The sequence below is a fragment of the Marmota flaviventris genome, chromosome 18, assembly GCF_047511675.1.
Source record: "Marmota flaviventris isolate mMarFla1 chromosome 18, mMarFla1.hap1, whole genome shotgun sequence".
NCBI classification, from domain to species: Eukaryota; Metazoa; Chordata; class Mammalia; order Rodentia; family Sciuridae; genus Marmota; species Marmota flaviventris.
Window position 1 is genome coordinate 8245238 of NC_092515.1, and position 27865 is coordinate 8273102.

The 27865-nt window shown below is 41.4% G+C and overlaps 2 non-coding genes and 1 pseudogene across 2 annotated transcripts; 2 read left to right on the plus strand and 1 right to left on the minus strand.

The window, feature by feature from the left end:
* The first annotated feature begins 1728 nt into the window (after positions 1-1728).
* On the plus strand, positions 1729-1831 carry LOC114080049 (U6 spliceosomal RNA). Its single transcript, XR_003580569.1, has one exon. It is a non-coding gene; the product is annotated as a U6 spliceosomal RNA (small nuclear RNA).
* Positions 1832-23361: 21530 nt separating this feature from the next.
* On the minus strand, positions 23362-23468 carry LOC139702821 (U6 spliceosomal RNA). The gene has a single exon (XR_011705415.1). It is a non-coding gene; the product is annotated as a U6 spliceosomal RNA (small nuclear RNA).
* Positions 23469-25528: 2060 nt separating this feature from the next.
* On the plus strand, positions 25529-26111 carry LOC114080045 (melanocortin-2 receptor accessory protein 2-like; annotated as a pseudogene).
* The last annotated feature ends 1754 nt before the right edge of the window (positions 26112-27865 follow it).

A 27865-nucleotide genomic window follows, 5' to 3' on the forward strand; every position in this document is an offset into this window, starting at 1 on the left:
GCAAAGGCTAGGAGGGGCCTGGTCTTAAACATTTCAGACCATGTGGTCTCTGATGCAAATATTCAACTTTGCCATTGTGGATCCAAATCAGCCACCAATAACACAAGAATGAATGATGTGGCTGAGTTCTGATACAATTATATTCATGTGTCCTGAAATTTGATTTTCATATAACTTTCAGGGGCCACAAAATGTTAGTCACCTATTGATTATTTTTCAAGGAGGGGAGTCAAACTTTTAAAATAAGAAAACCATTAGCTCATGGGTCTTAAAGAGACAGGTAGAAGATTGGGTTTGGACTCTGTGCACTTTCAGACTGTACCTGGCTTGGATTATCTGTCCTTGACCACAGGCTAATGATTAAATAAGGTTAATACCATGGAAAAGATAAGAAAGAAAGGTCAGAGACCATGCTCTGGGATCACGACTTACCTAGAACTTTCTGCAGGTGGATGTCTGACCCTGCCACAGAGCAAACACAACAGTAAAGGGGATCACAAGAACTTACTGGTCGCCCAATACATAAAAAACATTAAATAGACTACATGTTCTACTAAGAATTTTGTCTAAAAGATGTACAAATCTTAACTAAAATGTACTTTATTGAAAAAAAACAATGCTAACATTCACGTGGGATATTGGGTACCCGGCACTCACAAACTTGCTCAACCTGGGAGCACCACAAACCTCCAATTTGTAAAAAGTAGAAAATCTGACCTCAATAAAGCAAAGTGCACTAAAAGAAGTGATGCCTGTAAATACGGAGGGTTTCAGTGGGTGCTCAATTTGCACTGGACACCATGCCATGTACTTCACACACAGCATCTCGCAATGACTGAGGATGTGGTGTTAGGCAACATTAAGCTATTAAGGAACAAGGGAAGTGAGGCTTAGGAAATTTGGGTCACAGCCGAACCCAAGTGTCACAGCCCATCACCTCATTGAGGCGTCACCAGAGGCCACTTAGCAACAGACAGCATCAAACGCGCCCCTCCTCGAGGCTCTCATGAACATCCCCTCTGCCCTCTCTGCCCATGGAACTGCCAATCCTAGGGACCCAAGACAGAGGCAGGGGCCTGAGCACCTTAGCCTGTCAGAGACGAGGCCCCTCACCTAACACAGGCTCGGTGTGGCTGAGGTCAGTCTTCCCCGCCACCTCCCGGCTCAGTGCACACGGGAAACTCCTGCTGCCACTCTTTGGAAAGGTCCCTGCACACATCATCACAACACTGGTGAAGACAAGAGGGGGATCTCCCATCCGAGAGGAGAAAAGAGGATTCAGGGAGAGAAGTGAGTGTGATATTGATCCTTGGAGGGTGAGATAGACTGGGACCTAACTCTCCCTTGTTCATGTCTCTGCAGCTTGAAGATAGTTCTTGATGTTTTCACAGAGACAGAAGTTACAGATTCATCAATTGCATCTCAAAATAAAATCCTGTTCTTTTTAGTCCTGATCATGCTGGTCAATAAAAACTTGATCACTTGTCAATGGATGACTCATTTTCCTAATAAAGGCTCCAGCCAAAGCCCAGTGGTGACCAATACAGGCTGTGGCGTGTGGCAACAGACTGCATTCAAGCCAAGACCCTGATGAATCACCAACTCTATAGTCTTTGTAAAGTTAAACACTCAGAGAACATCAAGCTTCCCTCATCCAATTTAAAACTTTTTCATTTGAAATAGAAAATAGTTCCTTAAATTTGGGGGATGAAATTTACCTGAAAGTTTTTGCTTTGGCAGCACATAGACTAAAATTGGAACAACGCAGAGAAGATTAGCATGGCCCCTGCCCCAGGATGACAGGCAGACTCATGAAGTGTGCCATATTTAAATATATATATATATATATGATTAACCATTTAAAAATTGAACAATTCAATGATGTAAGTATAATTGTGGTATTGTATAACTGTAACTTCTGTCGAGTTAGAAAACATTTTCATCAGCCAGAAGGAGACCCTGTTCCCCTTAAGTAGTCTCTGCCCATCATCTCCTCCCTCCAGCCCTGGGCAGCCACAGGCCTGCCTTGCACACTTGGGATATCTCCTCTAAATGGAATCATCCAATATGTGACCTTTAGTGACTGGCATCTGGCATGTTTAACTCCATCTAATGGCTTTGAGATCCATCCGCATGACAGCCTGTATCAATACTTTGTTAGATTTTGTGACTGAGTAATATTTCCCTGTGTGTGCTTAGCACTTACGCTTTAAGTATGCATGTATTTAAATTACAATTAATTGGTGTACTTTAACTGGTGGATATATGAAGACACAGAAGGTGCTAAAGAGGTAACACAGTGGTGGACCACACGCTTACAACATGGCCCTGGGTTCAATCCCCAGAACCACAGAGACTAATAAGAGAAACAGAACCTATCTACCCCCATTTATGCCCCTTCCAACAAAGGCAACCACTCTCTGGACTCTGACAGTATTGACTTCTGTATTCATACACATTGAATCCTGCCCCTCCATCTGGCTCCTCCTGCAGAGTGCTGTGTGGGAGGTCCACACCTTGGCTATGCAGATGCAGACCCTGCATCCTCGGTCATGTGGCCTTTCTGCTGTGTGAATGTGCCGTGGTGGTTCATCCGTGTTTCTCTTGATGTACACTTGGGTGGTCTTCATCAAGGGTCCATGATGAAGCATTGCTATGAACATTTTCTTGCAAGTCTTTGGTGAATGTGCACAGTGAGGAAGGAATTGCTGGGTCAGAGTACAAGTATATTCTGCTCTAATAGTTCCTGACAAACCCTCAGAGCCATGGAACTGGGAGATGACTCAGGTTTACATTTGTCCCAGTGACCATGAGCCAACCAGAGTCACAATTCTGACTCTTCTCTGTTAGCTGAACTGTTGACAGGTCAAAACAGAGATTTATGCCTTCTTGTTACAGTGTGGCCCACAGGAGTTGGAAAGGACAAAGTGGGTAGTTTTTAATTCAGAAAATCAATTATTTAGCCTATTATCTCTCTCTTTTTGCTTAAGATAATACTGTGAGTTTGACTCAAGAAATATTATTCTCAGTCTTCACACAACCTTCCAGATAAACAACCCTGCACATCAGGAAGCAGATGTCCTTGGATGGAGGAAGAGAGAGGCTACAGGAAACTGTTGTCACATGAAAACCCATTTTTTATTTAGGCTCAACACCTACCCAGTGAGAACCCACTAAGGTCAATGGGACCTACTAAATTTCATTAAATCCAAAGCCCTTCACTTTGGCCTCTTGCTACCTGATGCATGTGAGTGCTGTGATCTTAATGCTTGTGTCCATTCCTCCACATTCATGTCAAAATCCTGAATCCTGAGGTGATGGCATTATGAGAGGTTAGGGTTATCTTTAGGAGATGATTAGATCATAAACATGGGGTCTCTGTGAACGGGGTTGGTGCACTGATGAAGGAAACCCAGAAAGAACCCTCCTCTTTCCCACCACGTTGGGACACGTCTTGAAGGCACTGTCAGTGAGCTACAAAGCTGACCCTGTCCAGATGCCAAGTCTGCCTGGATCCTGGACTTCCCAGCCCCCAGGGCTGTTAAAAATGAGATCTTGCTGTTTATGAGCCACCATCTGGTATTTTGTTATATCAACCAAGGGAGCTCAGATGGAGAACTGAAGCAAGACACAGCAACTTGCTGAAGCCTCCCACACTGTAGGTGGCAACAGGGGTGAGACGTGGATCTTCTCACACTTGCCAGACTGTTCTTTCAGCATCTATCCCTTCAGCAATTCCCACAATATATATAATTTCTTCCTCTCATTAAATTCAGGAGTTATTTTTTTAAACTTTTTTTCTTTGGGGAGGATATTTACCTTGATGTCTGAGTCCTGGCCAATTCAAACAGTTCCAAGGGTAAAAATCTGTTTTGATTGCAAAATTGGGCTTTGTTTGTTTTAGATGCACAGTCAGCATATTGATTAGCAAGAATGGTGTTGGGCGACTCTCTACCCTTCTTAAAAGTGAAATTCAGGGAATTTCTTTCACGAAGTTCTGCTGACCCACACAGAAGGGGCACAAATATTAAGATCATGGCTAAGGGCACACAGATTAGCTGCAAGCATTATTTCTGGGAATATTGGGTGGTGTTTTTTGAAAGCCTGGCATTTGAGCAGTGGACTGAGTGAGGAAGACCTGCCCTAGTTGTGGGTGTGCACCAGCTGGTCATCTAAGGCCACAGAAAACAACCCACAGAGGAAGGTGGCTTATTGCTCTCCCTCATGGAGCTGTGTACCCTTCTTCTGCTCTGGATGTCAGAACTCCAGGTTCTCTGGCCATTGAACAGTAAATTTGCATTGTCCCCTCCCCTGATTCTCTAGCCTCTGGCCTTGGGCTAAGAGCTGTGCCATTGGCTTCCATAGTTCTGAGGTGCCTGGACTTGGGCTGGGCTGCTCTGCAGCATCCCAGATCACCAGTTTGCAGAAGGTCTACTGTGGTAATTCTTCAGAAATATATGAGCAAATTCCCCTAATAAACCCACTCTCCTGTTTCTATCTGTGTATATATGTGTATGTGTGTGTGTTCCAATACTTCTGCCTCCCTTATTCCCTACCAAAATCACAATTTCACTGTGAAGAGTAACACAAAATTGTATATATAACTTCTTTTTTAAAAAAAGAGAGAGAGAGAGAAGAGAATTTTTTAATATTTATTTTTTAGTTTTTCGGCGGATACAACATCTTTGTTTTTATGTGGTGCTGAGGATCAAACCTGGGCCGCATGCATGCCAGGTGAGCATGCTACCACTTGAGCCACATCCCCAGCCCTATATATAACTTCTTGACAACAGGCTACTTTATCCAGATAAAACATCAAATGACATAAATAAATACAAACCAAATTTGTTATTTCTATAAAAATACAAGAATATTGAAACAGATAATTTTAGTTGGGAGAACACCAACTTGGCAAAGCCCTTCTAATATTTACATTTAACTAAGTTGAACTTTTGAAGTACAATTCAGAATCCAGAGTGTATGGTAACAATAGTCACAGGTCTGTATGGATTAGCAAAAATCAAAGGATAGCCTTATAGCCTTCCTTATACTATCAGGAAACAGTGTTAATGATCAGAAATGGACTTAGTCAAAGCAAACAGATATAGGACAGGTCCTCAAATAACAGTGTAGCCCTTCTATGTCAAATATAATGTATAAAAGCACTTATAGTTGATAAATTTACATAAGCTTTCATTTTATCAATTTTTACATAACACTTAGACAAGGCTTACACAGATACAGTCCAAGAGGCATACATGTACTTAGTCACATGTATTTACAGTGTCAACTATATTGTTATAACCTAAATAACAGTTGTTTAACAAGTTACCAAGTAATCATTTAAGTCTTTAAAACAGGTTCAAATCCTAAATCCTTTAAGACTTAGTTTTTCCAAGTAATGAAACCTAAAAGATACAAGAAAATTATCTTGGGAGGAGGAAGCAGCCAGGCGCCAGCCAAGCCAGACCGGAGGAGGAAGCCCAGCGCCAAGCCAGACCGGAGGAGGAAGCTCAGCCCTGCCCCATGTGCTAGTCCGGAGGAAGCCCATCAACCCTTAAAACACATCAAAGGGGGTGTGGCTACCAGCACGGTTCTGTGGGTGATCCAGGTACCCGGTTTCCAACTCCCCCACCCTTAGCTGCGATAACTCAAAATATTTCCCACAAGCTTTTGGGGGTTGTAGCTATCAATGCAAAACAACAACTGTACAGGCACCTGGTTTCTACCTCAGAGATTAGAGTAGGGAAGATACAGGTGGAAGCTCATTTCCTTTCACACTGGCTATACGCACCACCCTGAACACAGAGGCTCAAGCTAGGAATAGACAACGCCACCTACTGGAAGCAAGGAAAACAGTGTTCTGAGAGACTTTTTTTCTCTTTCTTTCTCTCTTTTCTTCTCTCTCTTCCACAACTTCAGCATATGTGAAACCAAGAACTGTGCATGAACAACCGAATTACCAAAGTAATATAATATAGAGGAATTGCATATAGCCCAGCTTCCCCCCATTTTTTTTCTTTATTTCTATCTTACTTTCCTTTTCCTTCTCTCTTATTTCTCTTTTCTTCCTTGTTATTATTTTTTCTTTTTTTTCATTCGTATTCTCTCTATCCCACTTGCAATCTCCTAACTTTTGCTATCTATACATAGGGTAACTATCTAAATACAGATAGGAGGTTGAGTCTATACATTCTTCCATAAATTACCAGTCTATTGGTTAGAGTTCTCCAAAGGTGCTAAGTTAGTTTAACCTCATACCCTCACTCCTTTCCCTCTAAGTATAACATCCTTCGTCTGAAATTAAGTTTTCTATATGCCACCAGATATGGTATGCCTTTTATGAAACTAATGAATATATTCTTAAGTAATAATTAAAACCAATATCTATAGACTTAGAATCTAACTATAAGAAAATTATCTTGATCTATAAGCAGATCAGTGTTTCAGACTTTGTTTCATATCAGTAACATTAAAGTTGAAATAATTTTGACTAACTCTGCTAATTATAGCAATTTAATCAAAAACACAATTTTTTTGTAATTTTTTTAGTTGTTGATGGACCTCTATTTTATTCATTTATTTTTATGTAGTTTGAGAATTGAACCCAGTGCCTCACACATGTGAGGCAAGCGCTATACCACTGAGCCACAACCCCAGCCCACAAACACAACCTTTTTGAGATTTACCTTCCACAAAGCTTCTACAACTTACATAGACATTCTCAACTTCTTTACCTCCTTAGTTTTGTCCTCTTTCATTTTGGACATATGCCGCAGTTCAGCTGCAGCAAAATAACCGGGGGGTGACGAGCAACTTGTGTACATTGATACAGCAGGAGTGGGAGCCATTTATTGTAGGACAGGAGGGGTATATATACACTACACACAGCTTATCTTAATTAACATAAACTAGATACAGCAGTCAACCAATAAGGAATCTCCACACTTAATGGCTCGATGGTGTTACTTCACAAACCACTCCCTCTAGCAAAATGCCAGGCACTATCTTGACTTGTTTACAGACCCTAACATTTCCCCCTTTTGTTTAATTTAAATAATGACCATAGTGGTTTTTACACAAACACCATAAATAATCTGCTACAAGCAGAAGGGGAGGATACAAAATGCCACAATACCCAGCCAATTGATGGCTCCATGCAAGAAGCCCTTGGAAAACTTATACCAGCAATGACACCATTAGCAAAGATACCGAGTTACAATTTGTTGTAGATTACAGTTTGTTGTCTCAGTCCAGGTAAAGCAGTGTCTCAATAGATTAACTCACAGTCCAGATAAATCACAGTCCAGGTAAGTTCTGCAGGCAGCTAGCTTAAATCATAGTCCAGGTAAGTTCTGCAGGCTGCTAGCTTGATCCGAAGTCTCATCCAGTTCTCAGCAACACTGGAAATTCTTCCATCCTTGTCCTCACCGGCACTGGGATGAAGGCAGGAACTCCGGCAATGCTGGCTAAAGAAAATCCTGTAGCATTCCACTAAGAAAACAACCTTCTGAACAATTTAGTACATTATCTCAGGTTTTTTTTACATTTGAAATAAGCCTTAATAGTGCTCATTACTCATTAGCTTCCAGGTGTGGGGGAACCATTGTAGTTACTGACCTTGAAAATGATCAAATTTCAGGGACACAGGCCATCTTCTGCCTGCAGCATCCCAGGCAGCCCCAGATGGCCCCGGGGAGAGTCCGGGAGTGTCCCAGACTCAAACTGCCACTGGGCACAGGGAGCAAGAGCCTGAGAGACTGTGCCTCCAGGTCAGGTTTGGATTTGGGCTTTCGCAGTGGCTTCCCGCTCCCCAGGCGGGGGGGGGGGGGGGGGGGGGCGGGGAATGGGGAAGAGTCAGCTGCCAATGCTTGCAAAGTCCTTGCTGAGCCGTGACTGGCTCGTGCACGTGGCAGCTGCCACGCCGATTCACGCACCCTCTGGTAAGGAAAAGTATTCAGTAATAGCCTTTTGCTGCAACATTTTCCTAATAATCCTTCCTCCTCTGAACTTTCTTCTTTCTGACTAGAGTTCCTGGGCTTCCATCAACACATGCCCTAACTGCTCTTGGTTCCACTGGGGTGCCTTCTTCCCTTAGTAATTTACTTCTCACCCCTTCCATATTTTCGTCACAAAGGCAATACAACATTTCAAGACAAAACAAGACACAAACGTACTGTATCAATCTTATCCATTTTTTCAAAATGGCCATTTTTCCTCTCGCCTTATCTACCTAGGGAAAAGCAGATTTGCTCCCATCCTATCTAGGGACGGGCAACATTTCCTCATCAACTTACCCGCTAGTGTCCCGGGGCTCCTGGTACGGGCCACCATCTGCCACAGTCCGGCTGCAGCAAAATAACCGGGGGGTGACGAACAACTTGTGTACATTGATACAGCAGGAGTGGTAGCCATTTATTGTAGGACAGGAGGGGTATATATACATTACACACAGCTTATCTTAATTAACATAAACTAGATACAGCAGTCAACCAATAAGGAATCTCCACACTTAATGGCTCGCTGGCATTACTTCACAAACCACTCCCTCTGGCAAAATGCCAGGTGCCATCTTGACTTGTTTACAGACCTTAACAGACATAAACCAAGAATATTATTTTACCAGACAAAAATACTTTCTCATCCAGAAACATTTATTGTACCTTCCAATTTCCCAGACTAAAATATTTTCATACCTATGACTGTCTTTTATCTTTTTTAGTTTCAGACCGTTACTTAAATTCACATTCTGAAACAATCTTTATGAATATTATCTGTACATGTAGTTTACACAATGAACTTCATCCCAAGAGAGGGATCAGACAGTCAGGAAAGAGGGAGAAAGTGACTTCAAAGGCTGGTCTTGGAATTTTCCAACTCAGTCCCACTGGGTATGTGACAGCAAGAATTTCTCTTTTTCCTGGCCATAGGGTGTAATGGCATTGAATTGCTGCACATGGATCAGATCCCTGTGGTTGTCACTGTTGATCACTAGGACTCATGTGGCCCACCTGGGCTGGTTTCCATGGTGATCCATTGGCGAACATAAACTCAGGGTTAAAAACATGAATCTCCAGTGCATTCTACTTTGGAGAAGATGAAGTGCTTATTATTTATTGCTGTGTTCATGTATGTGTTTTTATTTTTACTAGTTTTAAAAAATAACAAAAGAGCTAGCTGGGCATGGTGGAGTGTCCTTGCAACCACTGATACTCAGGAGGATGAGGCAAGAGGATCTAAATTTTGAGGCCAGCCTGTGCAATTTGACCAGACTCTATCTCAAAATTAAAAATTAACCAGGTGCACTGGCACATGCCCTGCACACATCATCACAACACTGGTGAAGACACGAGGGGTCCTGCGAGGTGGTCATTCCACTCTAGGCTCAGTCACAGCCCTGCACTCACGGGGACTCTGGGGAGTGACGTGGCCCCCCTTCCTGTTGGGTCTCCAGAGACGTCCCAGGGCGCCCTGGGACACAGCCTCAGTGCTTGTGCTGTTTGTACATGCAGAGGGTCCCTGTTCCTCAAACTGGCTTCCTGGGGACTTACTCCTGGGCTCCAGCCAGTGCTAGTTCTTCCTGGGCTGCTCGGGAACTTGGCTTCTGGGAGAGACGCCCAAGCCCCTCTGGTTGTCACACTCAGCCTCAGGCCCCTCATCCACCAGGTGCTTATTCCTGGAAATAGGAGTCAGTGGTGCTGAGCAGAAGCCACCCAGTGCCATTGGACTGCTGTTTGCTGGGGGCTTCTCCTGTCCCTGAAGCACTGCAGGAGCCAGTGCCAGCCCTGCCCCAGGACCCATCCCAGTGCCACTCCAGAGAGAATTTTAACAGAACAACACCTGGGAGGGGGGCTGTCTGTCCCCCACCAGTGATGGGGTCCCTGTTGCCATCACAGGGTCAGATGATCCAGCTCCAGGTGCTAAACATCATGGATGGATTATCAGAAGCCTATGTGTCATGTCTGCTTTCTTTCCTGGGTCCCTTCTTTCTTTCTGCCTGCCTCAATCCAAAAAGATTTGAAAATGCTAATGAAAATAATTAGCTGTGTAATCATAAAATTAATAGATTCAGAAATCAAGGTAGCTTTGGGGTGATGGGGGGAGAGTTGGCACCAATTCCTGGAGGCTGAGGTGGACTGTGACCTGACTCTCCCTTGTTCATGTCTCCACAGCACTTAGGTAATTTTTGGTGCTTTCAAAGGATCAGAAGTTACAGATTCTTCAACTTCTCAAAATGGAATCCTGTCCTTGCAAGTCCTCACCATTCTGGTCAATAAGGATTTGTCCACTTTTCTACATGGAGGACTCCTTGTCCTGAAACAATGCACAGCCACAGCCCAGGGGTGACCATTACAACATGAGTGGGGTGGGGACCCAGGCTGGCATTTGTGAGGAGCAGCTTGCACTCAAATCAAGATCCTGATGGATCACCCACGATGTCATCTTTGGAAAGTTAATTACATGCTCAGAGAACTTGAAATTCCCCCCAAACCATTTCAAACTTTTTCAATGAAATTCTATCTTAGGTTTTTAAATTTTGGGGTACAAATCAGCTGACACAAATTGACCTTTTAAAAGTGAACAATTCAGTGACATTTAGCACAATCATGGCACTGTCCAGCCCTCACTTCTGTTTAGTATGAAAACAGTTTCATCAACTGAAAGGAGACCCTGTACCCACTAAGCAGCCACTCCCATCACCTCCTCCATCCAGCCCTGGGCAGACTCTCACCTGCTTTGCAAACGCAGGGGATTTCCTCTAAAACAATCATGCAATACATGACATTTTGTGCCTGGTTTCTTTCACTCCTTCAAATGGTTTTGGGATCTGTCTGCATTACAGCATGTGTCAGTGCTTTCTTTCTCAGGACTGCATAGTGGTCCATTGTGGGTAATCACACCTGGTTTATCCATGACACACACAGACACACACACACATACATATATATGTATTATATATTTATAAAGGCATGTATGTTAACTAGGTTGATTCTCCTAAGTGAAACACTCTGTTAACTGTGATTATATTAAGAAACAAAACAGAGGTTAAGGATGAGGCGGAGCACATGGTTAGATGGGTAAGAGCGTGGGTTGAATTCCCCAAATCCTTTCTAGCTCTCTGCATTGCTCCTCTACAAACAATAACCACTTTCTGGATCCTGACAACATTGGCTTCTGTATTTTATACACAAGAATCCTGTCATTGCGTCCGGCTCCTCTTGCAGAGTGCTGTGTGGGAGGCCAAACCTTGGCTATGCAGACGCAGACCCTGCATTCTCGGTCATGTGACCTTTCTCTTGTGTGAATGTGCCATGGTGGTTCATCCGTGTTTCTCTTGATGTACACTTGGGTGGTCTTCATCAAGGGTCCATGATGAAGCATTGCTATGAATATTTTCTTGCAAGTCTTTGGTGAATATACACCATGAGATAGGAATTGCTGGGTCAGAGTACAAGTATATTCTGCTCTAATAGTTCCTGACAAACCCTCAGAGCCATGGAACTGGGAGATGACTGAGGTTTACATTTGTCCCAGTGACCATGAGCCAACCAGAGTCACTATTCTGACTCTTCTCTGTTAGCTGAACTGTTGGCAGGTCAGAACAGAGATTTATGCCTTCTTGTTACAGTGTGGCCCACAGGAGTTGGAAAGGACAAAATGGTTAGTTTTTAATTCAGAAAATCAATTATTTAGCCGATTAGCTGTCTCTTTTTGTTTAAGTTAATTCTGTGAGTTTGAAATCAAGAAATCTTATTCTCAGCCTTCACAGAATTTTCCAGATAAACAACCCTGCACATCAGGAGGCAGATGTCCTTGGAAGTGGGGGAGAAAGAGGCTAGGGGAAACCGTGTTGTCACATGAAAACTTATTTCTTATTTGAGCTCAACACCTACCCAGTGAGGTAGGTAATAGAACCTATATAACTTCATTAAGTCCAAAGCCCTTCACTTTGGCCTTGTGCCACCTGATGCATGTAAGTGCTGTGATCTTAAAACTAGTGTCAATTGATCCAGATTCAAGTTGAGATCCTAACTCCAAGATGATGGCTGTGAGTCTAAACTTTTAGGAGATGATTAGATCATAAACATGGGGTCTTCATGAACGGGGTTGGTGCACTGAAGAAGGAAACCCAGAAAGAACCCTCCTCTTTCCCACCATGTCGGGACATGTCTTGAAGGCACTGTCAGTGAGCTACAAAGCTGACCCTGTCCAGATGCCAAGTCTGCCTGGATCCTGGACTTCCCAGGCCCCAGGTCTGTTAAAAATGAGACCTTGCTGTTTATGAGCCACCATCTGGTATTTTGTTATATCAGCCAAGGGAGCACAGACAGAAAACTGAAGCATGACACAGCAATTTGCTGAAGCCTCCCACACTGTAGGTGGCAACAGGGGTGAGACGTGGATCTTCTCATACTTGCCAGACTGTTCTTTCAGCATCTATCCCTTCAGCAATTCCCACAAAGTATATATATATATATCTTCCTCTCATTAAATTGAGGAGTTCTTTTTTAAACTTTTTTCTTTTGGGAGGATATTTACCTTGAGTGGTGAAAACAAAGGCAATACTCTGCTTATTCTTCAGATAGGGCAGCTACTAGGCAAAGTCCATGTCTTTTGTTGTCTGAGTCCTGGCCAATTTAAACAGTTCCAAGTGTAAAAATCTGTTTTGATTGCAAAATTGGGCTTTGTTTGTTTTAGATGCACAGTCAGCATATTGATTAGCAAGGATTGTGTTGGGTCACTCTCTACCCTTATTAAAAGTGAAATTGGGGGAATTTCTTTCCTAAAGTTCTGCTGCCCCACCACAGAAGGCACACAAATATTAAGATCATGGCTAAGGGCACACAGATAGCTGCAAGCTTTATTTCTGAGGATATCTGTGTGGTGTTGCTGGAAACCTTGGTGTTTGAGCAGTGGACTGAGTGAGGAAGACCTCCCTAGGTGTGGGTGTGCTCCAGCTGAGCTGGTCAGTTCTCCACAAAAAGCAACCCATAGAGGAAGGTGGCTTCTTGCTCTCCCTCATGGAGCTCTTTGCCTTTCTTCTGCCCTGGGATGTCAGAACTCCAGGTTCTCTGGCCACTGCACTGAGGGTTTGCATCATCCACTCCCCTGATTCTCTGGACTCTGGCTTTGTGCTAAGAGTTCAGCCATTGACATCCATGGTTCTGAGGCCTTTGGCTTGGGCTGAGCTGCTCTGCAGCATTCTGGGTCTCCAGCCTGCAGAAGGCCTACTGTGGGAATTCTTCAAAATTATATCAGCAAATTCCCCTAATAAACCCTGTCTCCTGTATCTACACATGTGGGGTGTGTGTGTGTGTGTGTGTGTGTGGGTGGGTGGTGTTACAATACTGGAAATTCTTGATGAGAGCTCCCAAACACTTATTGTTTTGTGCTTTACATTTATCACTAGAAATTTAAACTAAGAAATATTGAAAGCACAAAAATATACAAGCACATTTCTTATCAGCCCTTCAAGTAAGGATGTCATCACACATCATATGGTACCAGGAATCATCCATCACAGGCTCCTGAAAGATCAAGAAGGGAATGGACAACTATTTTTTATTTTTGAGAAAAAGAAAAAACAAGTTTTATTGTTTTGCTAGCAAATGAAAAACACAGGGGACTCCTGTCCTGGAGACTGTGATTCTACCCATCAGAAGGAACAGGGGGCTTTAAAAGGAGTGATTCAAAGACTACATTTCATGTGTTCTCTCATTGAAGCTGGATTCACTGGTTAATTTGGGAGATAGTTATTTCTGAGCTCTCCTGGTCCCATCCCCAAAGTCTGGATTACTTCATTCCTATGGTGGGTGTGTGCTCAGGGACAGATAAATCTGCCTAAAATGGGAAAGAAAGGTAATCCTGTTTCCCCTGAGAATAGGAAGAGAGAGAGATTAAGGAGGAGTAGGGAAGGAGGAAGAGAAAGACAGGTCCATTTTTTTTAAAGAGAGAGGAGAGAGAGAGGAGAGAGAGAGAGAGAGAGAGAGAGAGAGAGAGAGAGAGAGAGAGAGAGAGAATTTTTTAATATTTATTTTTTAGTTTTCAGCGGACACAACATCTTTGTTTGTATGTGATGCTGAGGATCGAACCCAGGCCACACGCATGCCAGGCAAGCACGCTACCAGTTGAGCCACATCCCCAGCCCAAAAACAGGTCCATTTTAAAAAATCAGTTGCATCCAATTTGCCAGAATTTTATTGAGGATTTTTGCATCTAAATTCATTAGGGATATTGGTCTGAAGTTTTCTTTCTTTGAAGTGTCTTTATCTGGTTTCGGAATCAGGGTAATGTTGGCCTCATAGAATGAATTTGGAAGTACTCCCTTTTTTTCTATCTCCTGAAATAGATTGAAGAGTATTGGTATTAGTTCTTCTTTAAAGTTCTTGTAAAACTCTGCTGTATATTCGTCCGGTCCTGGGCTTTTCTTGGTTGGTAGTCTTTTAATGGCTTCTTCTATTTCCTCACTTGATATTGGTCTGTTTAGTTTGTTTATATCTTCCTAACTCAATCTGGGTAGCTCATATGCCTTAAGGAATTTATCAATGCCTTCACTATCCTCTATTTTATTACAGTATAGGGTTTCGAAATAATTTCTAATTATCTTCTGTATTTCTGAAGTGTCTGTTGTGATGTTGCCTTTTTCATCCCATAAGCTAGTAATTTGGGTTCTCTCTCTTCTTCTCTTTGTTAGTGTGGCTAGTGATCTATCAATCTTACTTATTTTTTCAAAGAACCAACTTTTAGTTTTGTTATTTTTTTTGATTGTTTCTTTTGTTTCGAATTCATTGATTTCAACTCTGATTTCAATTATTTCTTGCCTTCTACTGTATTTGCTGCTGATTTGTTCTTCTTTTTCTAAGGCTTTGGGGTGTAGTGTGAGGTCATTTATTTGTTGTCTTTTCCTTCTTTTAAGGAATGAACTCCATGAAATGAATTTTCCTCTTAGTACTGCTTTCATAGTGTCCCAGAGATTTTGATATGTTGTGTCTGAGTTTTCATTTACCTCTAAGAATTTTTTTAGTTTCCTCTTTGATGTCTTCTGTAACCCTTTGTTCATTCAGTAACATATCAAAAAGATCGTGCACCATGACCAAGTGGGATTCATCCCTAGGATGCAAGGCTGGTTCAATATATGGAAATCAATAAATGTAATTCACCGCATCAATAGAGTTAAAGATAGGAACCATATGATCATCTCGATAATGCTGAAAAAGCATTTGACAAAATACAGCATCCCTTTATGTTCAAAACTCTAGAAAAATTAGGGATAACAGGAAATTACCTCAAAATGGTAAAAGCTATATATGCTAAGCCTCAGTCCAGCATCATTCTAAATGGAGAAAAATTGAAGGCATTCCCTTTAAAATCTGGAACAAGACAGGGATGCCCTCTCTCACCACTTCTATTCAACATAGTTCTTGAAACACTAGCCAGAGCAATTAGATAGACGAAAGAAATTAAAGGAATAAATATAGGAAAAGAAGAACTTAAATTAGCACGATTTGCTGATGACATGATCCTATAACTAGTAGACCCAAAAAATTCAACCAAGAAACTTCTAGAACTAGTAAATGAATTCAACAAAGTGGCAGGATATAAAATCAATACCAATAAATCAAAGGCATTCCTGTATATCCGTGACAAATTCTCTGAAATGGAAATGAGGACAACTACACCATTCACAATATCCTAAAAAAAAAAAAAAAAAAAAAAAACCTGGGAATCAACTTAACAAAAGAGGTGAAAGAACTATACAATGAAAACTACAGAACCCTGAAGAAAGAAATAGAAGAAGATCTTAGAAGATGGAAGGATTTACCTTGCTCATGGATTGGTAGAATTAATATTATTAAGTTGGCCATACTACCAAAAGCACTTTACGGAATCAATGCAATTCCCATCAAAATCCCAATGACATTCCTTGCAGAAATAGAAAAAGCAATCATGAAATTCATCTGGAAAAACAAGAGACCCAGAATAGCTAAAGTAATTATAAGGAGGAAGTGTGAAATTGGTGGTATTGTGATTCCAGATTTTAAACTATACTATAGAGCAATAGTAAAAAAAAAAAACAGCATAGTACTAGCACCAAAACAGGCTGGTAGACCAATGGTACAAAATAGAGGACACAGAGACAAATCCACAAAATTACGACTACCTTATATTAGACAAAGGTGCTAAAAACCATTCAATGGAGAAAGGATAGCATCTTCAACAAATGGTGCTGGGAGAACTGGAAATCCATATGCAACAAAATGAAATGGAATCCCTTTCTCTCACCATGCACAAAAGTCAACTCAAAATGGATCAAGGAGCTAGGAAACAGACCAGAGACTCTGCATCTAATAGAAGATAAAGTTGGCCCTAATCTTCATCACGTGGAGGCAGGCCCCAAATTTCTTAATAAGACACCTATAGCACAAGAGTTAAAACCAAGAATCAACAAATGGGATGAATTCAAACTAAAAAGTTTTTTCTCAGCAAGAGAAATAATATGCAAGGTGAATAGGGAGCCTACATCCTGGGAACAAATTTTTACCCCTCAAACATCAGATAGAGCTCTAATCTCTAGAGTATACAAAGAACTCAAAAAGTTAAACAACAAAAAAGCAAATAACCCAATCAACAAATGGGCCAAGGACTTGAACAGAAACTTCTCAGAAGAGGATATACAATCAATCAACAAATACATGAAAAAATGCTCACCATCTCTAGCAATCAGAGAAATGCAAATTGAAACTACTCTAAGATACCATCTCACTCCAATAAGAATGGCAGCCATTATGAAGTCAAACAACAATAAGTGCTGGCGAGGATGCGGGGGCGGGGGGGGGGGAAGGTACACTCATACATTGCTGGTGGGACTGCAAATTGGTGCAGCCAATTTGTAAAGCAGTATGGAGATTCCTTGGAAAGCTGGAAATGGAACCACCATTTGACCCAGCCATTCCCCTTCTTGGACTATACCCAAAAGACCTAAAAAGAGCATACTACAGGGACACAGCCACTTTTTTATAGCAGCACAATTCACAATAGCTAGAATGTGGAACCAATCTAGATGCCCTTCAATAGATGAATGGATTAAAAAATGTGGCATTTATACACAATGGAATATTACTCAGCACTAAAAAATAACAAGATCATGGCATTTGTAGGCAAATGGATGGCATTAGAGCAGATTATACTAAGTGAAGTTAGCCAATCCCTAAAAAACAAATGCCGAATGTCTTCTCTGATATAAGGGGGGTGACTTGAAATGGGATAGGGAGGAAGAGCATGAAAAGAAGACTACCACTAAATAGGGAAGAGAGGTGGGAGAAAAAAAGAGGGAGAAGGGGAGTTGCACAGAAGATGGAAGGAGAACCTCATTGTTATACAGAATACATACATGATGTTGTAATGAGAAAAAGAAAAAAAAGTGTGTCACATTAGGTTGGATAGAGAGACAGAATGGGAGAGGAGGGGAGGAGTAGGGGGGATAGGAAGGGCAGCAGAATAGAATAGACAATATGATTGACGTATGTACATTCCATGTATGTATTATATGTCAAAATACATTCTGCTGTCATGTATGACTAAAAAAATTAAAATTATAATTAAAAAAATAAATAAGTAAAAATAAAAAATCAGTTGCAGTGCCAGACCAGCAAGGGCTACATTCAAGGCATAAAGTGGACTCTGTGACATTTCCCCACTGTTGATTCCCACATCCCATATCTACAGGAAATTGAGTGTGACATCTCCAGGCTGCTTCCTGCTGAAAGTAGGCAAAGTTGGGGGAAGTGACCCAAAGCCCTGGCTCTCTACATGTGGGTCACGGACAGTTAAGGGATTCCAGCATCACAGCAGTAAAGAGGTCCACAGTGGCAGATGGCAGGTGACTGGACAAGGCACATGTAGGGCAGGGATCATGCTAAAACAACAATAAACAAGACAGTAAAGCATTACTTTTTTGTAAACAATTATCACAAAAGCAATTAGTATTTCAGTCAGTCTCTGAAGACCCTGAACACACTAACTCATAATCATATCAATGGAAAACATATCAAGTTTGTCAATGTAGGAGGTTAGGAAGATTTGTAGATCTATGATATCAGGTTCAAATTGACTCAGGACAAACTTGAGACTCTAGAGTCCTTTGTGACCCTTATCATTTGGCACTCCCATGCAAGAACCCTTCCTTTACAGCCCCAGCTTTACTTACTTTTGGTAGAGCTGGCACAAGTATACATCACAAGTTCCATTAAAAAAAATTTCTTTGCCTATTAAATGTCCATGTAGGACTGTACTTAAGGTATACTCTCCTACCAGGTGTTGAAGACCAAGTTGGTCTAAACTGACCTTGTTCCTATCTACACTTAAATGTCAGTTGAGATTCCTCAAAGCTCACTATTAGGGATGTGAGTGGAGCCTCTTACCTCCTTTAGCTTTCCACTACCAGTGGTGCTGTCTGCCATATCTGCTGACTTTATGTGGCTTCTCTTGGAAGCATCAAGGACATTTTCATCTCCCATGACCCTCCTCTTTGCATGATGTTCACTGGTTGGCTTCCTATTCTCCAGGGTCCTCTCAGTCTTACTGATCAGCAGATTGTGTGACTCACCAGAGTGGCAGGGCCGAGTGAGGAGTCCTGACATTCTCTGCACCTTGGCTGGCCTAGAGGACAAAGGCAATGATGTTGGCTGCTTGTTTCCTTGGACTCTTTGCTTTCTTGAATTTGGTCTCCAGTTTTTTTTGTTTCAAACACGAAGCAGGCCAATTTCACCTGTCTTAAAGTGGGAGTAATAGGTAGTATATAATATTGACTTCCAGTACTAATACTGACCCCAATTAAATGAAAGAAATAACTGTAAAATTATAGATATTGAACTCACAAGCTATTATTGGGTCAGTATTAGTTTGAAAGACATAACTGTAAAATTATAGATATTGAACTCACAAGCTGTTACTGGATCAGTATTAGTACTGGAAGTCAACATTATTTACTATTTGTATTATAGGTGGTGACTTATCATCTCAAATTAATTCAAGTTGTTTTATCACTAGCAGTAACTCTGCAAAACACTAACAGGCAACAGTTATAAAGTTGATAAGGAAAAGTCAAAATAAAATTAACAGAGCAAAAAAAATTCAATTTCTATATCAGCTATGAAACAAGAAAAATTTTTTTTATAACCTTAAATTTTTCTTAGGTATATACTATAGCCAATGCTTAATTTAGAATATCACTAATCTTTACAACAAAAAGTCAATCTTTTGAATGCAACTTTAAATGAGCTGAAGTCTAGACTATTTTGGAGCCTTTCTAACATGGAGTAAGATTAGAGGCACAGTGTTATCTTAGATAAGGTGGGGTTCTTGACGAATAACATGATACGACATTACATCTGAAACATTAATCAAACAAAGGCTAAGAGAGCTTTTAACTTTCTTTTTGTGGAAAAAGTGGCAAAATGTTTCCATGTTTTACAATGTCACCTTTAAACAGATCAGATTCTCCTTATTCCCTACCAAATTCCAATTCCATTCCGGTGTGAAGAGTAACACAAAATTGTATATATAACTTATCGACAACAGGCTACTTTATCCAGATAAAACATCAAATGGCATGAATAAATACAAGCCAAATTTGTTATTTCTATAAAAATCCAAGAATATTGAAACAGATAATTTTAATTGGGAGAACACCAACTTGGCAAAGTGCCCTACTAAGATTTACATTTAACTAAGTTGAACTTTTAAAGTACAATTTAGAATCCATGTCTGCATGGGTTAGCAAAAATCAAAGGATAGCATTCTAGCCTTCCTTATACATTTAGGAAACAGTGTTAATGATCAGAAATGAACTTAGTCAAAACAAACAGATATAGGACAGGTCCTCAAATATCAGTGTAGCCCTTCTATGTCAGATATAATGCATAAAAGCACTTATTGGTTATCTAACTGAAAAATTTACATAAACTTTCATTTTATCAATTTTTACATAACATTTAGACAAGGATTACACAGATACAGTCCTCAGAGGCAAACATAGACTTTGTTACATATATTTAGAGTGTCAACTATATTCTTATAACCTAAATAACAGTTGTTTGTTTAACAAGTTACAAAGCAATCATTTAAGACTTTAAACCAGGTACAAATCCTAATTTCTTTAAGATTTATTTTCCTCAGTAATAAAACCTAACAGATACAATAAATTATCAAATTATCTTGATAGATAAGAGCAGATTAATATTTCAGACTTTGCTTTATATCAGTACATTAAAGGTCAAATAATTTTGACTAGCTGTGCTAATTATAGCAATTTAATCTCAAACACAACCTTTTTGAGATTTACCTTCCACAAACCTTCTGCAACTTACATAGACATTCTCAACTTCTTTGAATCCTTAGTTTTGTCCTCTTTCATCTTGGACATTAGTCCAAGTTATTACTTTACCAGACAAAATATTTTCTCATCCAGAAACATTGCTTTTACCTTCAAATTTTCCAGACTAAAATATTTATATACCTATAACTTTCCTTTATATCTTTTAGTTTCATACCCTTTTTAAATATATATTCTGAAACACTCCTTATGAATATTACCTGTATGTGTAGTTTACACAACAAACTTTATCCCAGGAGAGGGATCAGACAATCAGGAATGGGGGAGGAAGTGATTTCAAAAGCTGGTCTTGGAACTTCCCATATCTCTGTCCCATCGAGTGTGAGACAGCAAGAATTTCTCTTTTTCATGGAGCAGAGTGGAAATGGCATCAAATTGCTGCACATGGATCAGATCCCTCTGGTTGCAACTATTGATCACTGGGATTCATGGTGGCCCACCTGGGCTGCTATCTAGGTTTATGGTGAACATAAACTCAGAGTTAAAGACATGAATCTCCAGTGCATTCTACTTTGGAGAAAGTGAAGCCCTTATTATTTATCTATGTGTGAATGTATGAGTTTTATTTTTATTAGTTGTAAAAATTACAAAAGAGCTAGCTAGGCATGGTAGGGCATACCTGTAACCCCAGCTACACAGGAGGAAGGGGCAGGAGGATCTAAATTTTAAACCCAGCCTGTGCAATTTGACCAGACTCTATCTCAAAATTAAAAATAAGCCAGGTGCACTGGCACATGCCTATAATTCCAGCCACTTGGGAGGCTGAGGCAGGAGGATCCCAAGTTCCAGGCCAGCTACATCCACTTAGCAAGGTCCTGTCTCAAAGTAAAAAGGGCTGAGGATGTGGCTCAGTGAGTTCAGTCCTCAGTAACACACACAAACACACACACACACACACACACACACACACACACACACACACACTCAGTGCCACCCATAGTCATAGCCTCCATGCCTTAAATAAATCATTTTAATTATGCAGCATATGCTCTTACTATTTTTCTGCTAAGTGAATACAGTGGCAACCAATGTTTACCAAACCCATTTTTTTTTTTTTTTTAGATTCAAACAGCAACTCTTTATTCCCGAACTCACACCAGCCATCTACAATCAGGTTCTGGGGAAATCCATGTTCTCTGCCCAAATCCACATCCACTGGGCTTCTATCTCCCAAAAATATACTGTCTGAATCCCGTGAGAACTCAAGGGGAACTCAGGCAGCAGGATACGCCCTATTCCCAGCAGGAATAATCTTAAACCTTAAACCTGGAACGCCCTAAACCCGATTATCTTAAACCGGGAACACCCTAATCCGCCCTGGTCCTTGAGCAAGGTCACCTACATTCAATGTCACTGCAAAATGTCAGCAACATGGGGTACGCTGGCAAGGAAATTGTCATACCTACTTGGCTAATGGCTCCCAGCAGTCCCCCAAAAGCTTATGTGTGAGACAATGCAAGAAGGTTTAGAGATGAAATGATTGGGTCTGGGAGCCTTAACTTAATCAGTGTATGAATCCCCTGATAGGTATTAACTTGGTGATTAGCTGAGGGCAGGTAGGAGGGGCTGGAGGAGGGAGGTCCCTGAGGGTTGTACCTTTGGAGTTTATAATCTGTCCTTGGTGAGTAGAGTTTTCTCCCTCTCTCCCCCTTCTCCCCCCTTCTCCCTCCCTTTCTTTTTCCCTCTCCCTCTCTCTTTCTTTCTCTCCCCCTCCCCACTTTCTGGTGCCATGTTCCCAAGCTGCTTTCCTTTGCCATATTCTTCCACCATGATGTTCCCCTCACTGCAGGCCCTGAGAGATGGAGTCACCCTTCTATGGATTAAGACCTCTGAATTGTGAGCCCCCAAATAAACTTTTCCTCCACTAATTGTTCATGTCAGGACATTTGCTCACAGCCCCCAAAAAGCTGAGGAAAACATGCAGCTAGTACTAAGTGAGGAGCCCTGTCTTCTCCACCCTCTGATAATAAGTCAGATTCAGCACCATTGATGTTGTTCTCGAGGGGAGCACAGGAAGTTCTAGAGAATCAGGTAAGCCCACTCACAGATTCCAGAATTGAAAGAAAAAGTGCTCCAGCTGGAGACAGCCCCAGTTTATCTTGAAGCGAAGCATATCACTCATCAGTGGGTGCTCTAGTTACCAGCAATTTGCAGGCCACCCACAGCTTAAAGGTAGCAGAGGAAATGCCTAAATATTACAGTTTCCCAGAGATATGCTGTGTCTCATTTACAGTGTACTCATTATTTATTGCACAAATGGTCTCTATCATTATCTATAAGCACTCAGCCAGGGCCCTATAATTTAATAGTGAGATAAGGAGACCCCTATTTTCTTGAGGTAATAACATACAGATTTGATGGTTAATAGAGGAACAGTGTTCATGTATCTCCAGACTCCAACAGAGAGCCATGATTACCTGTGCAATATTATAATGTCCTTCAGCCCAAAATCTGGATCTTGCTAGAAAAAATGGTTAATCTCCATCTAAATTTGATCCCAATACCTTACATTCTTTCAAAGAAATACATGTTTTTCTTTTTTTTTTTTTAGTTCTTGATATATCATATTTCACACTTTGATTCAAGTGGGTTATGAGCTCCAATTTTTACCCCATATACAGATTGCAGAATTACATCAGTTACACATCCATTGATTTACATATTGCCATACTAGTGTCTGTTGTGTTCTGCTGCCTTTCCTATCCTCTACTACCCACCCTCCCCTCCCCTCCCCTCCCCTCTTCTCTCTCTGCCCCCTCTACTGACATTCATTTGTCCCCCTTGTATTATTTTTCCCTTTCCCCTCACTTCCTCTTGTACGTACTTTTGTATAACTCTGAGGGTCTCCTTCCATTTCCATGCAATTTCCCTTCTCTCTCCCTTTCCCTCCCACCTCTCATCCCTGTTTAATATTAAAATTCTTCTCATGCTCTTCGACCCTACTCTGTTCTTAGTTACTCTCCTTAAAATATATGGAACGCTTCACGAATTTGCTTGTCATCCTTGCGCAGGGGCCATGCTAATCTTCTCTGTATCGTTCCAATTTTAGTATATGTGCTGCCGAAGCGAGCACTACCAAACCCATTTTAACTTTTACCTCTTCCCTAAAATTCTTCTAAACAAAACACCTGTCAGGAAATTCCCAGGACCTGCCCAGCTGAGCCTGAGAAACACATGAGGGATGATGAGGGAACCACAAAAAACAAACAACAAAAAAAAAAAAGCAGAGATATTGAAAAGCTAGGATCGGTTGGGACACTGCTCCCTGATGGAGAAACAGTGACTAAACAGCTGGCCCAGCAAGTTTATATATACAGGGTCTCTTAATCAAGAAGTTAAGCACTATAGAGGCATTGTTCTTTGTGCACCAAAAAGTTACAAGGCTCTAAACTTTCTTGTAGCTATCTCACTGTTTCAATGCTTGGAGCTTCCTGTGGCACCCAGGAAGTACACTGTTCTAAGTCTCTACTAAGCAGGCAGGATTGAAAGTTAACATTGTACTTACCTTGCTATGCTCAGGAGCCTGTATCCTTGGAAGCTGACATCTGAACTCAAAGCTATGAGCTAAAGAATTCTAAGGCAAGCACAGAGTTCTCCCTTTTAACAGGCTCACCATCAACAGGGAAGTTTTCAATCAGCTCCTTCCCACTGAGAAATTCCCAGGAGTGCTGTCACCTCTGTCCAGGGGTCAGTTCAAAGCAATCATTCATTCACCACTCCCAACAGAAAAGAACTTAATAGTGAAGGCTTTATTGTTACTTCCAGGTCACAAGATTAGCAGAGTCAGATCAAAGAGGAGGCACTCTCAGTGGCTCAGGCAGAAGGGACCTTCAGAGCCACATGCCTCTCAAGGAGACGTCCTATGGTCACAAGGAGGCAACCACACCCCACCTTCCCAGGCCCAGGGATCAGCCATCTAGGGCTTGGTCCTGGCTCCTTCCAGGGACCAGAGAGGCTTGCCATAGACCTCACATGTGAGTGGTAGAAACACAGGGAAAAGTCACAGAGGTAGCATTATATTTCTTTTTATTACCGTAGGTTAAGCTAAATTCAAAAGGGAAATATCAATTCAACTAGGATTGAGAACCATGGTTTATGGAAATGTACATTGGAACACCTTTGGGAAAAAGGCACATACATCTTATGATCCAAAAATTCTAGTCCAGGTTGTAGAATTCTCCACCAAGACATACACACAAAGGCACACTTAATTCTACACAGAAAGGCACACTTAAAGGTGCACTACAGATTTATAACTCCACACCAGAGATTTCGCAAATGCACATGAATATATATATATATATATATATATATATATATATATATAAAATTTTGGTGAATTCATCCAATGAAATACTACACAGGAGCATGAATCCCATAAGCTTTCTGAGTAAAGGAAGCCAGACACAAAATGCAGCCCAGGTGTCCAACCACAGATAATTGGATAAAGAAGATGGGTTTATTACAAAAAAAAATTTATTCAGCCAAAAAAAGATGAAATTATGTCATTTGCAAGAAAATGGATGGAACTGAGACCATTGCGTTAAGTGAAATAAGCCAAATTCAGAAGGTAAAGGATCATACTTTCTTCTCATATGTGGAAGCTAGAGAGGGAAAGACAAAGAAAGGTGGGAGGGGTGGGGATCTCATGAGAATCAGAGGGAGACCAGCAGAGGAAAGGAACAGGGTGTGAGAGGAGGGTGGGGAGAGGGAGCATTGGAAGTAAATTTGGCCAATATATATTGTTCTCTTGTGAGCCTGCATGGCCTCGTAACCACAAACCCATCATTATGTACAAATATAATGCACCAATTCTTTACATGTGGGAAAATGAGGCTGTAACGCTGGGCTCAGAGTATATGCCTTGTAATTCCCAGCAACTCTGAAGTCAAAGGCAGGAGGATTGCAAGTTCAAGACCAGCTTCAGCAATCTAGTGAGATCCTGGACCATTTTGTAATACCCCGTCTCAAAAAATAAAGCTCTGTATCTGGTTGCCATGTCCTCAGTCACTTTCCCCAACACACCCATCCACCATGATGTCCTGCCTCACCTGGGGCCCAGAACCATGGAGTCAGTGGACCCTGTCCTAACCTCTGAAACCCAATGCAGAGTCTTTAGAGAAAAGATTTGGAATGAACAACTTTGTGTCAGACGTTGGAAACTCCAGAGCCAGACAAGGTGTTTTCTCACCAGGGGTTCAAGGAGTGCAGGTCTGTCTCTGCATCAATGGAACACTTGGAGGGGCCTGCATCTTGTCACCAGACCACTGCCATCAACAGCAATGATGAAGCCATCGGGAGCAGTGGGCGGCCACAGGAAGAGCTGAAGAGGCTCATGCAGTTTGACATCCCCAGCTTTGTGAACAAGAACTACTTATTTGGAGAGGATGACGTTCTAATTGGGGGGGGGGGGTGTTTTGTTTTGTTTTGCTGTTTGTTTGTTTTTTCATGCAGGGATTGAACCTCAGGTTGCTTAACCACTGACCCACATCCACACAGCCCTTTCTTTTCTTTTTTCTTTTAAATTTTAAGACAGGTCCTCAGTAAGTCACTGAAGCTAGCCTCAAATTTGAGATCCTCCTGCCTCAGCCTCCCAAGTTACTGGGGAATTACAAATTCATGCCACCAAGTCCAGCTTGATCTTCTAATTTCTAAACTACCTGTTTTTCTAGAAAATAAGCCAGTTTCACAGACCTCCCAAAAAGACCCCAAATGAATATATGCTCTATATCTTCCTTTTTTACAAAGGAAAGAAAAGAAAGAAAGAAAATTGAATTTTTTTTTCTTTTTGTGGTGCTGGAGATCCAACCCAGGGCTTCATGTATGCAAGCCAAGTGCTCTGCAACTCAGCCACATCCCCAGCCATAGAAAAAAAGGACTGGGTAAGTAACTCTGTTGGTAAACTGCACCTGGATTCAATTCCCAGTACAAATCAAACAAAAAGAAGAAAAATTGGGCTGGGTGTGGTGCACATCTATAACCCCAGACACTTGGGAGACTGAGGCAAGAGGATGGTGAGTTTGTTGCCAGGGTGGGCAACTTAGGGAGACTTTGTCTCAAAATAAACTAAAATAAAAACTCAGGGGGTGCAGCTCAGTGGTAGAGTGCCAGCCTAACTTCATAAAGGCCTGGGTTCCACCCCAGTGCTGGGGAGGCGGCGGGGGCAGAAAGAAAATTGGTTGTTTTCTCACTGCTGAAGTTTTGAGAGTTCTTTACATATTTGGGGAACAAGTCCCTTGTCAGCTATGACATAGGACACTTTATTTATTTATTTACTTACTTACTTATTGGTACTGAGGCACTGAACCAGCTTTCCCACTGAGTTACATCCCAGCCTTTTTTATTTTTCATTTTTCATTTTGAGACAGGGTCTCACTAAGATGCTTAGGGCCATGCTAAGTTGCTGAGGCTGGCCTAGAACTTGCCTTCCTCCTGTTTCATAAACCGGGTCACACGCGTGTATTCTAGTTTAGTTTAGTTATTTTATTAGAGTAACACAGTTGCACATAGCAGCTGGCTATGCCATATTTTTCCTTAGTTACAACTGATGTTTTCCTTTTGATTTTGGCTCAGCCTGGGAATCATTTGTGACATGCTCCTTTCAGATCCCTCTACTTAAAACTGTGTTTCCAGTCCACACACAGGATGTGTCCTCCCCTCATCTAGGTCTCCTTCAATCTGCTCCAACAATATCTCATTGCTTTCAGTTTGAAAGTCTTATACCTCCTTGGTTAACTTTATTCCTAAACATCTTATTCTCTTTGATGCCCTTGCAAATGTAATAGCTTTCTTAAATTATTTTTCCAATCTCATTGCTAGTGTAAGGAAATGCAACCAACCCTTGTGTTTTACCTTGAATCCTACAACTTTCATATCATCTGCAACAATTTTTTTGTGTGTTGTGTTGTTTTGTGTGTGTGTGTGTAGATTGTCTAAAATTTTTTTAAAAAAAATACCATGATCCGTGAGTAGTAACAGTTTTCCCTGTTCTTTTCATTGTGGATGCCTTTAATTTCTTTTTCTTACCCGATTGCTGTGGCTACACTTCCAGGACAAGGCCAATTAGTCATGGCAAATTCAGGAATCCTTGTCTTATTTCTGACCTCAGGGAGAAGTTTTTGGAGGGTCTCCCATTCTATCCTGAGTCACTCTGTTTCCCAGCACTGAAGTGGAAATCAGTCTTGGGAAACTCTTGATGGCACCCTTGAAGGAGGTCACACTAACAGAGGGGAGTAGAGGGAGGTCGTGGAAAGCCCAAGGACTTTGGCCCCACTGGGTGATAAGGTCATTGCACAGGAGGCCGATGATCATCTCTGCTCTCACTGGACACCACTCTGGGATCTCCTGAGACTTTGTGTAAGATGTGCCTCTGCTGAGCTGGCACACCCCAGATTGCAAGTAGATTGATTGACCAAGAATGAGAATTGTTTTCTGTTTAAGATGATTCAGATCACAGACCATGAATTATAG